General features: G+C 36.1%; 1 protein-coding gene across 1 annotated transcript in view; it reads left to right on the top strand.

Moving 5' to 3' along the window:
• LOC110836165 (nephrin) overlaps positions 1-18,358 on the top strand; it is a 700,179-nt gene that overhangs the window by 62,368 nt on the left and 619,453 nt on the right. The gene's annotated exons all lie outside the window — the stretch shown is intronic.

The raw sequence follows: 18,358 nt of genomic DNA, 5'->3' as shown, positions 1-18,358 counted from the left end.
TGTACAATTTTTTACGTCTCACTGGAAAATAATCGGTATTGTATTTCTCTCCGCCTGCTGTTGTCGCTGCATCAGTGATCATGAACGAAAATTAATCCCAATTAATTTATGTATTTGTTTATAATACAGCAGCCTAAAGCAGTTTCGTAGTTTTACTACATTTTCATCATTTAAGTTAAGAGACATGCTATGTTCTGTTACAAATTAATGTGCAGTGCAATGATAATTACGCAAATGGAATACAGTAATACGTTCGTGTATGCAAGGAAGATTATATCAATGATAATTATTATACAACGATGGTAACAGTATTAATTATGTGTTATAACAATGATGTTGAACATTGAGCATGTTACAATAATGAGTTCAGAAACGTATTGATTTTGAGAAGTAGCCGTGGGCCGTGTCTGTTGGTAGTCTATTCAGAAGTAACTCGGGAATTATCAGCCATCGTAACCGCTTCCCAGACTCTATTCGAAAATTTTCAAATGACAGAAGGATTGTTCGTTGAAATAATGTTTTGTGTTACATCTTTGTAGACTAAAAGGGAAGAAAATGGATGTTCAGAAGATGAGTAGTTTGTTATGGTCTTTTGATTAAAGTTGTATAGTAACAGGACTTCAGCCCTGATGATGGTGACGGTATATATTTACGAAACGTTTTATCTACCTCCAACTACCCACGGCGTTACAACCCTTATCATTTACTTCAGAAGAATAAGACTCCAAGTTCTGAATGTCTTTAGCGATGGTATTATGTTACTAATTTATTTATTTTCGACGTCATTTGTCGTTTGTTGAAACTTTTAATTGCTTTAAAAGCCATGACTTGTTGTTCAACGGTGGATCGTCCTTCGACAGATTATTTGTAATTCTGTTTTGTGAAACTACAACTGCGATTGAAATTCTTAGTGTACTTTTATTCGGAGACTTTATTTATTTGGTCGCGACTACGTTTCTTATGGTTTACTTTTGTTAAGTTTTTGGATTTGTACTTTAATAATTATATTCATATTGTTGGTCACGATCATCCTGATTCAGTTGTGTAGGATAAACTCGAATACTCGAGACAGTAAATCAAGTATTTAAAACTTTTATTTTGTCTATATCATCTGTCTTTATTATTACTTTTCTTTAAACAAATTCGGATTTTGCCTGAAGTAGTGTACACAGTAGCAAGACATCTCCAAGTTTTGTTTGGCCGTGGTACCGGCATAACGCATATGGCATCTTGCTCCCTTGCATTTCATATCTTCCATTACTGTGACGTAGCTCAGACTCACATATATTAGGCGTCCAGTACACGGCCGCTTTGTCTTGTGTTTCTTCACAGGACAAAATTTAAAAAGAAGGGACCTCTTTGAATACATGTTGAATGAGAGAATTATTAAGATGGAACATAAATAAATATATGGCTAAGGATAAGGAACTTTGGCGGGATGATGTGATCACGGCAATGAACCGGTGGGCTCCGTAAAATACGACAAATTTCTTTATCAGCTACGCGACTATTAGTTTTCTCAGGAAGGGCTTTCGATTATAGTGTTAATTCGAATTAAACTGAATTGTAATACTGAGCGGTATATTTTCAAAAGTAAACGTTCATTTTATGACATTTTACTGGAACTTTCAGAAGCATACGGTGGATATAAAATTACTGATATCTCTGTAACGTACCACCAGTCCTTAATATGGATTAATATGAAGTCGATAGTAAAGAAGTCATTCGTTCCATATGTTTCTCTTTTTATTTCTTGTGGCTCGTATATAAGTAGGGAGAAAGACATTTTCTTCACAGGAGGGGAAATTCAATGACAAATCTGCCCTCTATTATTGCTATATTATATGGTTAATGGTGTAGTATAAATTGAACTGAACTGGTTCTAATAGTTCCGTATATTTTAAATGAGTGGGCGTATGAAACTCGAACAATCATAGATCCATTACAACGCAATAGTTTAATTTGATCGTTTATGTTCTGCCCATCTAAATGAGTGCTTTCAAATCTAATGACTTAACACACGCTTCAATTTAATATCTAAATATGTTTGTAGCAAAACATTTGTTTTCCACATTCAAATGAATGTTAAGTTCTTTTTTTTCGATTTTATGATCGGTGAAATGTTTTGAGCGAATTTAAAGTTTGTATTCTTTAATGATCGATTAAATTCAGCTTTTGTTGTGAAATTGTGGTTCGTGAGTGGGTATAATGTCAACTCAACTGCATTAGTTATTTGTGGCTATCGACTAATTAAAGTGATAAGACAAATCTTGCGGAACTTGGTCTATCAGTTTGAGGGAGGAACATAGATTAAAGGGTTTTCAGGACAGAGTGTTGAGGAAGATATTTGGACCTATGAGGGAGGAAAACGGATCATGGAGAGAATTGCATAATGATGAGCTTCACGGCCTGTACGCCTCACCTCGTATTGTTTGGGTTATTAAATCCAGGAGGATTAGGTGGGTGGGACATGTGGCACGCATGGGGGAGATATTCTTACAGGGTACTATTTGGGGGGCCTGAAAGGAGGAGACCACTGAGAAGACCTCGGCGTAGGTGGACCTTAGGAATAGATGGAGCGAACTGGATGCAGTTAGCGCAGGATAAAGTCAGATGGTGGGCTTTAGTGAACACGGTGATGAACCTTCGGGTTCCATAAAGGAAGGGACTTTTATTTTACAGGTCGAGCATACAATCGACTTTTCAAGGAATATCCTGCACCGTAGAGTGAGTGAGAGAAAGGCAAATCTTAAAACTGGCTCACCGTATGTATTATAGCTGAAATTCAATGAGTCAGTCGTCTTGAACTGTCAGTGGCGTTTCGCCTAGACAATATGTAGTAATTATACTGCCATTGCTCTGTTCGGCGAATCTATTTTATTAAAATTGGAATACTTCTCAGGGTACAGAAGTATGGGACACTTGCACTATCGTTTAATGCAAGCAGTTGAATGTACTTCTTGATACCTTCGAATTTACACACGTTATTTTTATTCCGGTCGATTAGCTTTTAAATTGTATTTGGAGGTGTGTTATACTGAACTTCGATTGCTGAACTTCCGTACTACCCGAACGAAAAGCCAGTGCACCAAAGCGTTTCAGATTTGATGCGACTGTATTGAATACTACATCTATGTTTGTGCGCAGTTTTCTCGGCGAACGAGATGGAATGACACGACTGCTCACAGATCGAAGCATCCTATTTCCATTTCAACTCAACGGACGATCACGAAATGAAATTCAGAACTTATTTTGAAGGCGGGACGGAGCAATGTATCCTTAGGCCATTCGCATACAATTCGGTACAAGCGTTTCTTGTAACAATACGGGAAAATATTTTTATGTGTAAAGGACCGTGACAATTTTTCACTTTTTCGTACTTCATTTTATATTAATGTATTTCAGGGAATAGATAACTATTAAAATATTCTGAAAGTAAACGTTTTATAAGGAAATTGTTAGGTAACAAGACTTAGGTCTGTAGTTGCTTGAGAGGAAGGTTTGTTACACTTCTGCTTCCTGTGGTTGTGGGCTCATATCCAGCTTCGAACTTGTACTGTGTGGCGTTTCTCTATCGCGCTTTGTCATCAGCATGCTATGCAACCACCTCAGTCAGTGTAGAATAAAATAAAACAAAATAAAAAATATATTTTTTAAATTTTTTACTAAAGCTTTTATACTTGTTAATGTATGTGCTTATTGTACGTGATAGGTGTACGTACATCCATCATGGACCGTTGTCTTTGTGTAATACAATGAAGTAAAATTAATTTGGACGTGTTGTCTGCCACGTATTGCATTTTTTCAGACACTTGGTGCTGCTGGATACATTCCTATAAACACATGGGATAACAGTACCGTCTCGATATGTCAACTAACTTACACTAATTATGGTCATTACATTTAAATGTTGCATGCAAGTGTGTACAGAAAACTAGAGTAAATTGCGTTTATGCGTTGCACCAAGTATTGTTAGGATCTATTAATGAAGAAGGACGAATAAGGAAGTAAGAAATGCATACACAATTTTGCTAAGAAAACTTGGGAAACCACTTGGGATTCACAATGCGTACATGTGAGGATAGTATTACCGATTATCTTTTAGTAATGGGGCATGAGGGTGTTAACTGTATTCCTGTAGCTGAGGCGAAGAGTCCAGTGGCGAGAAATAGGTTGACTAACTGAGCAAAACTCAACTTCTCAGGATGGACGTCTTCCCTAAAGTTAGTTTTATTATTCTAGAACAATTAGTCTTAAATACACAGAATTCATATCACGTTATCAGACTTTCCTACCTTCAATGGCCTCGACTGACTCAGGATAACTTTGGTGGACATGGATTCCTATTCGAAAGTTGTTCCCTCTGAGTCCCTCTATACGGCCTTCAGTTTGGCCCTAACCTTTTGAATCAGCCTGTGTAGTATCACCATCGAGTTTTCCAGTTGACATAGAATATTCTGAATAGAACGAGTGCTCAGTAGTTAGGAAGATAAGGAGATATCTTGTTTGATAAAGGAACTTTTCCGCCTTTTTCCACCCGTCAGACGTGCATTAGTGATCACATGTTGTTAATAACAGTGGCACCTGCCCTTCCCTCAGCTTGATTAAGCCAGTCCTGAACAGTGTTCTAAAACGAAGGATAACAAGATGTTACAAACTTAAATGTAAGGAACTTCACAAAATCCAATTACAACATTATTATTATTTATCGTTCTTAAACGCTCTCCTACTTGTTGAACTTGATAGTTTTATTAGGAAACTGCCGTATTGCGGAGAAAGGAAACGCATTATCGCGAGAAAAGTCAATTTTCGTCTTGGGGAACTATTTCAATACAGAAATGCAATTAAGAAGTTTGAACAAGCAACTAGGTACTAGCCCGAGCTTCCGATTGAATCTGTAGTTTCTCATCGAAGTTCTTAGCCAGTGCAAGGATGAGTGGAATTAAGGTAGGCCTACATCTCTGCTTGAGCGTCTGGATTAACTTGTCCCTGTTTGCGAACTCTGCTGATTACGTCCTTCGTCGTACGTTTTAATAACATTCAGTTTTGAATATGGAGCCGCGTGTGTGCACAAGCATAGGACTGTATTGCCCAGCAGCACAGAATACCACAATGTAAAGATGCTAGAAACTTTTGTAAGTTGGTATTTATAATTACGTAATACCGGCACGTCCTTTCGTTATCTTACTAATATGCACAGCGCCGTGATACAGCAATTCACACTGCTGCTTCGTATTCGGGCGGTCACAAGTTTAAATTTCGGTCCGCAGAACGATTAGCATGACTAAGGTTTTCGTGGCTTCTTCAGTCCCTCCAGGAAAATAATTAGATAATACCTTCAGTTAGATCACAACTGCTTTCTTAAATGTCCTTTCGATTTCATTATTCATTAATCATTATTTTATCCGACGATGCGTAGTATCAGCTATTCACACCTTCGTTAAATAAACCATAACGAAAATATAAAATATATTAATATAATTATTAATTTTATGACATGCAATTTCCAAAATTAAAAGAAATTTCTGTAGATTGGAAATATTCGGGAAGAAATCAGATATGTATCGGATGTACGTGAGTCTTGAATTTTTCTAACAAACTGTGCAGTGAAATGATTTTCTTACTGCGTTGTTGTTTAGTTTCCTCTGTTCGGAATAGAGCCCGCTCCCTCTGTACTAGGTGTTGACGTCACTTCCTGCACTGAGACTAAATAGGATTAAGACGAGAAAACGGAACACAGCCATCGACGTCGGTTTTTGCTTGCTGCGTAAGGCTTGGAGATTTAGATGTTCTTCATTTGAAATCCCTTCATTATAATTTACAAAGTACATAGCTTGAACACGCCATAGTTTTAACGTATTTCCAATAGAATAACCAGTTATAAGTGGTCTAATAAGAATTACAAAACAAATGTCTAACGCTTTTTATCTGTGGCTTATTTAGTGTAACTGAGAGATATCACTAAGTCCAACAATTCAACAGGCTGCAGAGACAATAGTACTGGTCCAGTAGGTCAAACACGGACATAAACCCGCGGTCATTTGAAACCAATAATATGCACGCGAGTTCTTCACAGTCGGCAGACATCGGTCTTGAAATGAGTGCTGCAAGTAGACCCTCACTCTGTGAAAATTTTCCGTTTTTTCAATCCCCGCATCTGAATTCCAGGATACAAACTCGATATAGGCATCTGTACGGTCTCTCCTTCATGATCATTCTGTAACATGCCTTTCGATTGTCTTAAATCTTTTCATTTGATTCAGAGTTGTTAAGTGACATAAGAAACAAAGTCATTGCTCTATTATTTGAATTATAGACACTCAATATATTCGGTTAACAAGATAAAATAGGTTCCAGTACAGGAACTCATTTAATAAAATGCAAGGGTTTCCCGATTAGAGGGCATCTTAATTTTCAAGGTCTTCTGGATTTAATTTATTCTCATGCTCATTTCCACCGAACTGTAGGTATAGAGGCCATACTCATGTTTAGTAAAGGTCACGGACAGGTGAAGTTCATATAAAGTCCACCACAATAGCAGACCAAGGGTTTGCCGAATAGAGGAATTAGTCTTCAAGGTTATTTGATAGTACTTTTTTCAAAAGCTTATTTCTGCCGAACTGAATGAGGATGATAATGTGACACCGGTGTCAGCCCTATGGTATACGGACTAAATGAACAGCGAATTTATTGAGTATCGTAATAAATATTATCTCACTAGGAACACTGTATTACTAATTAGTGTGGTTCAGACTAGTTTTCTCATGAAATACCAAGTTTTTAATTTGCCGGTATTTCGGTTTTTGAAATATTTGGATTCATGAAATTGTAATCAGTATGGTATTGCACAAAATGTCAATATATGAAACTGAAACAATTGTATTTTTCAATCTAATAACTTCAGTCAATAAAAATGGGGAAGAACTTGATGTACGTATGTAAGGTGATACTATAAATTCGCTTACAGTTTGTTGGGTAATCCTATGTCGTATTAATTTTCCGTGTTCTGGAGGAAGATTTAAGGAAAAAATAACGTTAAATATGATGAATACTTGGCCGGGCATAGTCGTAATTGTAAGAAGCTGCAGCTTCAGTCAAGTTGTCATTCGCTCCTCTGACGAGCCGAAGAAATTATTCGACATCCCATTATAGGCTATTACTGCGTCTGTTTATAAATATATTAAAATGCTGAATATGGTTAGTTGTCATATATACTGCGAATGTTATCCAGGGAGGGTTTATTATTCGTATGTATTATTTTTAGTATGCCGATCATTTCAACACTCCGGTTAACATATTTTTTTCTCACTGTAGTTTCTTGAATATAGCAATTGTTTCCTGAGTGTACAAATACAGATTTCTATGCTATCATTACAAGAAGAACGTCCAATAGGCATGTAATAACCAGCAGTTCATGTCGACTAAATAACAACTGCAATATACCTTTATGAAATCTCAGGTTAGTGATGATATATTTCATTAAAACGAATCAGATTTATATTATGTCCTCATTAATTATTATTTTACCATGTTCAAATGCACTTGTAAATATAGTATTCAGAATTTTAACTTGCCGATTGCATCTTACCAGTATCCAATAATAATTTGCTTTGATGTTATTTCTGCTTGAGCAAAGTATAGGAAGACAGGTTATAACAGGTTACTAGTTGTTAGTAAAACTAATTATGTATGTATGTATGGATAGATGGATGAATAGCTATGGGTGAATGAATCGATGAATGGCAATTTATTGTTCCGAAAGAGGGCACTTTTAATTTGGCAGGTACATGAGTTGCATCCTGTCGGCCAAAGTATCTTTAAACACGCCATTACATATAAAAGAGCGATAAAGATATCAAAATACGAGCACAAAGTTGCGTACCTTATTAAAAGAAATTGACTAGTTGTAAATTGAAATACGGTATTTATTGCTTCTACCATTTCTAAAAATTCTGTAGTTTCCTCTAGCGCACCTTAGTAAGAAGTGAACAAGCTCTGGGTACGACTTGAGATTTATGAGAAGATAAAATATACTGCCTTGTCTGTAAATTGCTACAAGAACCTCTCCTCACTATTATTGTAACCGTGCTATTACTCTCCCATTCCCCATCGTCTTAAGATATGTTACGTTTTTATGTTCTGTCGGAATATAACGTTTCTTAGGAATATCGGATACTTCTGATACAGAAGTGTGTAAGGATTGGTATCCAATGGTTTTCCTGTGAACAGGGTATACGATATATAATACAGGAGAATTTATATTAACTTGACTTTACCGGCCTATAAATATCACAATTTATTTTAACGTGTGGTTTTCTGAATTTTTATGTATATTCAAAGCAGAGCTTATATAGTACTTTTTCTGTTCAAGACACTAAAAGGGTTTCTGAAGGAGATTTCTGAGAAATACAAATAATGTCACTGTTGCATTATAAGTGCACATTGTCTGTTAAGCTCCCTTGTATCCATGTTTTAGCATTTCATCTCAATTTCATGGGCACAGATAAATGTGATTTTTACTGACGCAGGCCTACAGAGATTTTAGATTCAACTCCTCTTAATTGAGGTGATTTAATGGTTAGTAACTACAGTCAAAGGTGTCAGAACCTAGAAACTGTTAAAAATTCCTTCACATTCTTATATTTTATGAAGACATTTTATGATTCTAAACATTTTAAATGAGTGTTGTCGGTAAATCGCTTTCTAACAATTTGAATATTTACTTTAAGTTGAGTATGAACTTATTTTTTGGATGCTAATACTTGCTACGCAGGAACATTCCGAGAATAAATTTAGACAAATGTGTAATTTGAAAGTAGGAAGAAATATATCTCATTAAAGCTATCGTAAAATTAAAACATAGAAAAGTGTGTTAAATCACTGAAAGTAAGATAATGTAAAGAAGTGAGAAGAATTTTTGTGTACAAGAAAATGTCTGTTACAGTTCTCTTGCTACAGATTTGTATTTATACACACTGCGTGTTTATATATCATACAGAGTTTGGATTCTCAGAAGTTTCCTTATTTACTGCTAATTACGGATTCTCTTTCTGGTATCCTACATTCTGTTCTTCAGTCTGCTCCATTTCCTCACCTGGGAATTTGTCTTCTGCTTGTTCGTCACTTAACGAACCCAATATTCTGATTGTGAGAACCAAGTGCTATACCTCTGAGACAATCTCTAGCCCTTCCTGTGTCGTGTACAAGACAATTTATACCGTGTTTACTCTTCGAAGTTGGGCGACTTGTTGCGAAAATTACGTTCTTCTCTAACACCTGTCGTGCTTTCGTTGGTTTTGTTTGACTGCGTAATTCGTTTCGTAAGGTGCGTTTACATTGTGCGATCGGTTGCGTGCTGTCGCCTCGCGTTCGCTTGTATTCGGTACGCCAAAATTTTGGGTGACAATGTTTGCTTTCTCAAGCGTTTGCCAGAGCGGATGTTCTTGGGCTGTACTGCTGAAGTGCAGTGGCGAATTAAAATAATGAGATTATAATTGAAGTTTCGTGATTCCTTATTGAAAATTGGAAGGCGAGAAAATATATATCGAATACCTATATGAATGTTTAAAGTAGAAAAGGGCTATTTTGAAGACCGATGTATAGATGACAAGATAATATTAAAGTGTGTTGTAATTTAGACATAAAACTCGTTGTCAATTGAGGGCGACTTAAGGAAGAGGTAACTTCCGGGGGCCATCACGCGGGTGGAGAAATCCAACCGCCCGCTTTTACTAATATCAGACTCTCGCCTCTCTAGTACACACACATATGAATTTCATTAAGACACATTTAATTAATTGAAATGTACTGCAGCGGTACACAGATAACTTTTGATTAGCTTTAGTAACTTAACTTTTTTAATTGAGACATTTTGGGTTGCAGACTTTGTAGGTAAAATATCTAGATCTGAATCGGACCACGTGAAACATCAAAGAGGGCTCGTGATTGTGGCATGCGTGTTGGAAATAGTTTCAGATTTTGTGCACTCGGTTCATCTGGATCAGGGTAGGGCCCAGTGATTTGGTCTTACGTAGACGACAATGGAAATTATTATTTTATAAAACGTGGAACATTTCTTGACCATTTTAACGACTAGTAGTTTCTGAAGATCTGATCTTTGACGTTAGGCGAATAGATGGCAATGTAATTAACAGTTCTAACGATGGGAAATCCATTTAAGAATTTTCTTAGAATGTCAGCACTGGATCACCTGTAAATCACTGTGGCGTAAGGTAGCTTATGTCTCCCATTCGCCTTGTTTTAATTTGTTATTTTGAAACACATGTGTCTCTTACATTCCAGGTAACAAGATTGTTCCTATACTTGCTTCAATAATAAGCTTAATAAATATTCAGACCATTACATTGTTTTAAAAATGCTTAAAGTTAAACCAAATACTGAATCTCTAGACCACCAATCTTCTTTGAAAATATTCAGTGTCATAAGCAAACATCTTAAATACTTTTACTAAAAGCGTGGGAGCTCTGTTGCATATTTTATGTTTGAAAAATTTTGAATGTGAAATGTTATTATTGAAAGGTCAGTTTGTTGGCTTGGCTTTGCAGTTGGTCTCCCGTGGAGAGTAAAATATTATGCTAAATCACGATCACAACGGTTCTCCCTTCGACGATCCGAGGTATGGGATTGAAGATAAGCGAATCAATAATGTATTATTTAATTCCTCTATACATCTATTCTTTCCCTGGGATCGATAATGTATTTCAACCCGTCCCTCTTCAACTGTCAACTAATATTAAGGGATGTTTTCAGTGTGGAAGGGTAGACCTATTTGTGGATGGGATGAATCATGTTTCCCTTAATTTGAAAGTGGTGCAGGGTACTTAGCAGACATACATATTAAAATACATTTTGATTTTATTTGAATATTTGTTTTTCATCTATGATTAAACACGCGTAAAGAACAGTGATGTGTTCTTACACATTAATTATAATGTATTAAAACCGAAGCTTTACACTCGAAAAATTACTAAAAAAAATGTGTGTTCTATATCAATATTTGTAATCCACACCAGGTACTTGGTTAAATATGTACGAACATATAATCTACATATGACAGTGGTGCTGTCGATATAGATTTTACATTTGTATTGGCTTTACAGTTACGATTACACTGATTGATTATTTATTTACCATAGTAGGCCTACAGCAGAGTTGAAGTTAAATCGGACTGTGGTGTCTTAAATTTTACTGGCAAAGTAAATCTGCTTTGAGTACGTAACTTCACTAGTCTTTGCTTGCGACATGGTGCATTCACGTCTAATTCTTCAAAGTGCCATGTTATCTGTGTACGTTTATTCGAATTGAGGTGATTTTGTATGGAAGATTGGTTACTGATTATCAGCACTTAGAAAATAGTATTTACCTGTTTTAAAATTTAACCTACTTTTCTGGTATTTGCTTGTAGGAACAGAAGAATAAGTATAAATCTTCTTAAGGGAATAGGATTCTGAAATCGAAATCGAAATCGATCACAGATCGTAGACCCAATTAAAATTACCTCTACAAGAAACTCTGAGATCAGGTTTCCGATTATTGACACAGTTTAGCACAACCGAACTAATTTCACATTTCTAGAAGTAGTAACATGTCGAATCTTAGGCTTACTATGAGTTCTATAGTTTTCTTCTAATTAATATGCTGCACGCAAGAAACCATTCCGGTGTACATACGATGTTGTTTAATCAGGACGCATGAAATGTTAAAATATTATACACAGCCACAATCCAGACAGAATACCCACTGTTAAGCTGACATTTGTTAACCGTCTTTTATAACGAAGAACGCCATTGTCTGCATCCGTAACAATTTACAAACCACTTTTTTAGACTGTGGAATTGTGAAATATGTTACAACATACCCAGTTCTTTCAAGTTTTTTTCCTGTCGCCTAACTCTGATAATCTCACTATAGTTAAAATTGCGGATTTTATAAAGTTATTTTTGGTGAAGTCTACCATGAAGGTTGGGGACGGTGAACTGACAACAACTTGTCGTAAAAGACATCATGTTACGAAATGTTACACAGATTCTCGAAATTGTTGGCTAAAGCATCGAACCTTCAGGTTCCAAAGGCAAGGAATATGTTGACTAGCTGAGGGAATATCAGCTTCTCAAGAAGGTCTTTGGTCCGTGGAATTAATTTATAGGATGCTTTCTTTTTTGGCATTACTGATGTGAAAATGTATTTAAATGTCACATTAAGTGCATCGTTTATCATGCAATACAGTAAACGAACCATGATGGTTGGTATACATATATTAACTAAAGAACTTATTACATAGTGAGCTGTTATTTCTAGGGAGATACTTACTCATTCGATAAAGACACTCCTGCGTTTAAGGAAACCTTCTACACAAAATTCCGCCATTTTATCCTATTGCGAGCCAGTGGAATCCAGTTAATTCAACCCTGCTTCTCTAGAATTACATTTAATATTATCCTCCAATTTAGACCAGTTCTAGCAAGGGATAAAATTTCTGTATGCATTTATCACCTGCGTGGTGCTGGCGCGCATGAACTTAGCGATTTATTTCAGCTGTGTTGACAAATTTCAAAGAGTACAAACCATGTTTTGGGAATAGTATACCATTTTATTAGTCTGACTTCAACAGCATCAGGGAAACAATTCTGTGCAATGCTGCAGTTAATTTTTCTACAAAGCAATTACACAAAGAATGGGTCTAAGAAAGATTTATGCAAAGCTGAGAAATCGTTATTCTGGTTCAAAAAATCTGTCTTATCTTAAGCCATCACCGCGTGCTGTGTACGGCTGAATTCACCACAAGTTTGTCTGGGCGGGGAGGTGCGTGGCGGGTAGTGTACTCGCTGATACTAACACCTGCCCACCAAACACAGAATGTTACCCCCTGGGGCTTATAACCTGCATCCCTACACAAACTAACAACCCCACTTCAATTCTTCTCTCCGTGGGGGCTCCTAAAAATTCTTTTACACAAGGACTCCGGTAACCTAACGAATAGTGGAATGAGAGGCAGAGGGACGGAATCTGACAAAGACCAAAGATAATATGAATATTTTTATTGTGATAGTCACATTTATGGGTATCTAGCTTCTACCCTTGTTTGTAGCTGGCCTAACATTTATTTAATAACAAACGTATTGCTACATAAAAAGAAGCATTTTGTTGGGTTTTAATTTACTTTCTCGGTTCCTTTAGCGTACAATTGACGCGGTGGATTTCAAAGGTGGTCCTGTCTACAACTATAAAATTCTCCAATATCTCTTTCTTTCTTAACTTATCTCTAGACGCCATCAGTTTGAAGGACTTGCAGAGATACCGAACTTTCCGAAAATCAATGAAGAATTATTTTATTGAAACGGGTGCATAGACACACTTTTAGAAACACAGGTATCTTAGTATTTTAATAAACATAATGCGTTATTTTTGCGTAAAATAAAAAATGTAAATTTAAAGCATTTCACTTTATGATGCTAAATATAATTACTTTAGTGTCCGTGATGTATAAATACGTTGTGACAAACATTTTTCACATTACGAAACAGATTGGTGTGAGTACGTTACTATTTTACTGACGATAACTTGGTAAAATTTTTCATTTAATTTGTTTATAATTGAAAATATTCATACACTAGTGGAAGAATCCTTTGTGTAAATTACTTTTCTTTATTAGTCAGTTCTATTTAACAATTTTAACAGTTCAGAGATTCCTTTTTCACTGAATAAGTTGTCGTAATATATATGTTATATTCGATGCGGCAATTATTAGGTACGAAGCAACAAGGATTTTTATATGGTTACTTACTAGTTGTTTTTGTGCGTGAAAATATTTTTGTATATAATAAAAATGTATACGAAGATGTATAACGAGATGATTAATGATTTACTTTGGAAACACGAACAAACATCTTTGTGCATCGTCGTCATATGATTAATTATATTCGTAGTGGTCGTGGCTAATTGCGAATGTGATGTTTTCTTACGACCCTATTACAAATGTTATAAAAGGAAGTAGGACGAATTTTATTAACGTTGCTGTAACACGACGTCCATAGAAAATTTCCATAACTTCCGACCATATTCTTGTTATGAAACTCGATCGAAAGATGTGTTTTATTAATGGGTAGATTACACCAGTATGGTTGTTGGCTTAGGTTAGTAAAGCCTGTTCGCAGGTGATGCGCTGTGGGGTCATAATATAACCTGACTACGCGAGGTACGCCGTGTGTCTGGCATTACCGATTGTGGGATTGTAAAGAATATTACATCAGGTACTGTCACTTACGATTTTTTTGCGTCTCTGACATATATCAATTCAAAAGCTAATTTGTTACAAACTCTTATCATCGGTAATTTAGTTAAGGAGTGCGTACAAGCAGGTATAACACTTTCGTGTTAAAGTATGGTACGTAATAATGGTGGACAGGATTCTGTAGCGTTCTGTTCAACAAATGATATGTCTTCCTTCATACGTAAAATATTATTCAGAACATTAGATATGTGTTTATTGTACATAGTTTCAGTAGATATTACAGCGATACAATTCACCAAGAAGAATAGTTCCATACGAGATTCAGTTACAATAAGCCATTCAGGATACCAACACGTCTCTGTGTCTAAGTCAAAACTGACAGTCATTCACTTACAGTTCTTGACATTGATCTTACAATTTGGAAATTAACGTGTGCACTGCCTCGCAAAATGTTAGTTGTAAATTATTATTCTGTGTGTTAAATCTTGCAGTTTTTCAAATAGTTATGTAGTACATGCGAAGATTTCGCCATCACTAGACAATGAACAGAAGTATATGGGAACACATACAGGATTCAGAATCCGCTTTGTAGCGTCTCCTTAGTTTCTTCCGTCTTCTCGCTGTGTTCTTTTGTAAATCTGTGTTATCTTTTGCATCTGTGATCATCCGTACTCTCTGCTTGGGCCTGCCGTCGTTTTCTCTATTTTGTAATCTTTTCAACTACATTACCTGACTTCAGTATCTCCCGCACGTAATTTATATTGTATGGAAATTAATCTAATTTAAAAAGATGTATTGTTTAGCTGTTCCGACCCTGCCGTAACTTTACGCACGTGTGCGAAGCTGCACTGTGAACTGCTCTTTCCACTGAATATATGTGAGAATTTTCAACGCCCCGTACTTAAATGTGGAGACAGGTGTTACTAATTGTGGCCCTTTTGGCCTCAGCGGTGCTTTGACCCGACGAGGCTATTCCGGACCTCCCACTATGTATCATAACGTGTTCCATAAACTACCCACAAAGCAGTCACAATTATATAGAACGGGTTTTACTACAGAGACGTTCCGAAAGAAAAGAATATACTTGCAAATTCGTTTTACAACACTGAAGTAATGGAACAAAATTTCTTTTTAATAAGCGCTTTGAAGTGTCTTGAAGGGAATTGCTGTGTGCGTGCGTGCGTGTGTATATATATATATATATATATATATATATATATAATTACACGTTTTAAATTGCTTGCTTGTCTAGTTACCACTATTTATTTTGAAGAGACACAATGCCAGTATCATGTACAGTAAATTCCAGTTAACTGGGCCATCGGTTAATCGGGGCAGCTATTTACATGGGACAAATCTTTTTAACTCTTTACGTAGAACTTCGCATAATTGAAGCAGCCACTTAATTGGCCACTAACCGAATGTACAATTAAATGATCAACAGATCTCGATTCATTAAAATCATAGAAGTACTAAGGATTTTTGTACAAAAATTTCACAAATGTGGTTCGAAGATATATTTTTTCTCAACACGTAAATCATCAGAATTGGCTGATAGCCGTAATAAAATGCTTCCGTGCACTTTTCCTGCTCTATGTTTCCTTAATCTTCACGTATTTAATCAATGTTACCTCCGCGGCAACGAAACTGACTTGTATTCGAAAATTCGAAAGGTACAAATTGGAATCCCGCCAGGAATGTTTGTCGCGACTGAGGTTTTTCATACATTTACTCAATCTTCCTAGTCCATTGTCTGGTAAGTATCTTGAAAAATGCTAATAGATACGTCCTTCCCCATCGTCAGGTTTTGTTATTCGTAGTAATCTCCACGGTTAAATTCGATTCTACATAACATGGGAAGTTCATGTAATGGTCGTTATTAACATACTAATCGATTAATAAAATAACAGTATTATGTGTTCGGTGTTGATAGTACGGAAATTGAATAATGAATACACGAGAAATGTAACTATCCTGTTCAAACTCTGCTTAATTCAGTTTTGTTCAACAGAATCCGCTATGTGAAGGCAATCTTGTTTCCGAATTAGCGTACCAGTGCGCTTGCGTCGTTCATTGACTCATTGTGTTTACTTAATTATGAGTGGGGTGAATTTATTTTAAGTAATATCTTTAGCTATTCAGATTTATTGAACAGTTTTAAAGAGTTTTAAGTTGTGGTGATGCTGCATGTATTATTCCCGGATACAGTGTTCAGAATTTATACTCTATCTATTCTCTGTTGATGCCTGTGGCATATTTTGCTTAGGTACAGTCAGGGTACCTTCGTAGAACAGACAGACTTTACGTAGTTTTTACTCCCCTCGGCTTCTTTCGGTTCAGCGTCTCTGCTTGTGTGGGATCATCTGCTACGGGTAATGGCATTTACACTAAAACCATCCACACTTCTTGTGAACCACACCACCGATTATGATGATAATAATGGTCTTCATCTCTGCATAAAATTTTCTACACTGAAAGATTTTCCATGAGTAACAATTATCAGCGACATTTAGATGAGCTAATAACATTAAAATGGGACATCGATTGGTAACTTATAGCATGAAAATATGAATGGATTTAAACACGTATTTCTTCTTTCAATATTAATGCTTGGAGTCACTTACTGTTTACTCTGTTTTCCATGCTTACAAATCTGTTAATTTAGTCAGGTTTTAATGAGTACAAAAAATTTAGATAAACACGAATTGAACTATGGTATGCGTACATCATTTTACCCCCAAATTGGACTTATCCACTTCTCCCACTAAAAGGGAGGTTCGAGATACATGCCTACTCATTGCAGTATGACGACCTCTAAATCAGCAATATATCGGCTTTTACATGATATGTGTCTATTGAGAGCATCCACTGTGGCACGTTAGTCCGATCCCCAAGTAGGGCTTCCTCTTCTCTCTAAGCGCTCTGCTGTTCAATAGGAACAAATTATTCTTTTCTATTTATGGAGAGAGCCACTGGAGCAAGGAGACTGGCGAGTCTTGGCAATGAGGAGCGGAAGAGAGGCAAGAAAGGATTTTTATCGTCTCCCTTCTCATCTTCAATTCTAAAAGAGAAAAAAAAAAAAGCCAACCCAGTTACTGCGATATTCATGGGTATGGCCAATATGCCCTATATAGCATTTAATCTAATGCAGATGGGTTTTCCGTGTTTTCTGTGCCATCAAAGTGTGGCTTCTTAAGCCAATTTGAAGCCACATTCTTTTTTAAATATTAGACGTGAGTGGAGTAAAGCAGAAAAGCCAACTCAGACGTGGGCAAGTAGGCGGTATTTGTCCTTTCTTCTACCTATCTTCCCCGTTCGAATTTCTTATCGTTCTATTATTCCGCTGTTTCTTGCAGCAATGAAATTATTCTAAGGACGTCCATTTTCATACCTTGTATAAAAACAGGAATAATGTGGAAGTCAAATAACCATTTAAGGTGGGGAGTGAGTATCAGGAAAGCTTTGTATAAAAGAGAGTCCCCATGTGCGGTCTTATGAAAATGTCTCTGTAAACTGAAGTTCACTGTCTTCATTTTCCTTTAAGACTGTTCTAATGTTATCAGGATGCGCTGAATAAAGTGAACACGCAAAATGAATCTCGTCTTCATTTAATATGCAGCTTTTGAATTACATTACGGCCAAGTCCCTCTGTTCTATCATAAATCGGTTCTCATTTCCATCATATTAACGAAACTTAAAATAAAGAAGATATATAGAACTGCATATTTTATCTGATGTTTTTACAAACTTAGTGGTTTGGAATAAGAAAAGGAGGTATTAATTGTAGCAAAGATTTACATTAACGCACTTTAACGTCCACTACCTCTCTCCTTTCATGTTTCGTTATCCCGTTCACAACTAAATCCCACATTTGCTTTATAATATGCTTACGTCGATTATGTTCTAACTCACTGTATAATTCAGACAATGCAGCTATTTCGTAAATCATTTTGTTTAAATGTATACATTTGTTTATTGCATTGAATTATACGTATCTCTTTAAGATGTACGCATACAAACTTCAAATTTGAAATATCACCATAAGAAATAAAATAGGCCTAATCCATGCCCATAATTTGTGGGTTTATTTACAGTTATAGGTTTAAG

This window comes from Zootermopsis nevadensis, unplaced genomic scaffold (genome assembly GCF_977971745.1).
Source record: "Zootermopsis nevadensis isolate Lab colony 2312 unplaced genomic scaffold, Znev_1.0 Znev_ptg000029l, whole genome shotgun sequence".
NCBI classification, from domain to species: domain Eukaryota; kingdom Metazoa; phylum Arthropoda; class Insecta; order Blattodea; family Termopsidae; genus Zootermopsis; species Zootermopsis nevadensis.
Note: the sequence above shows the minus strand (reverse complement) of the source record. Positions and strands in the feature narration are given on the sequence as shown.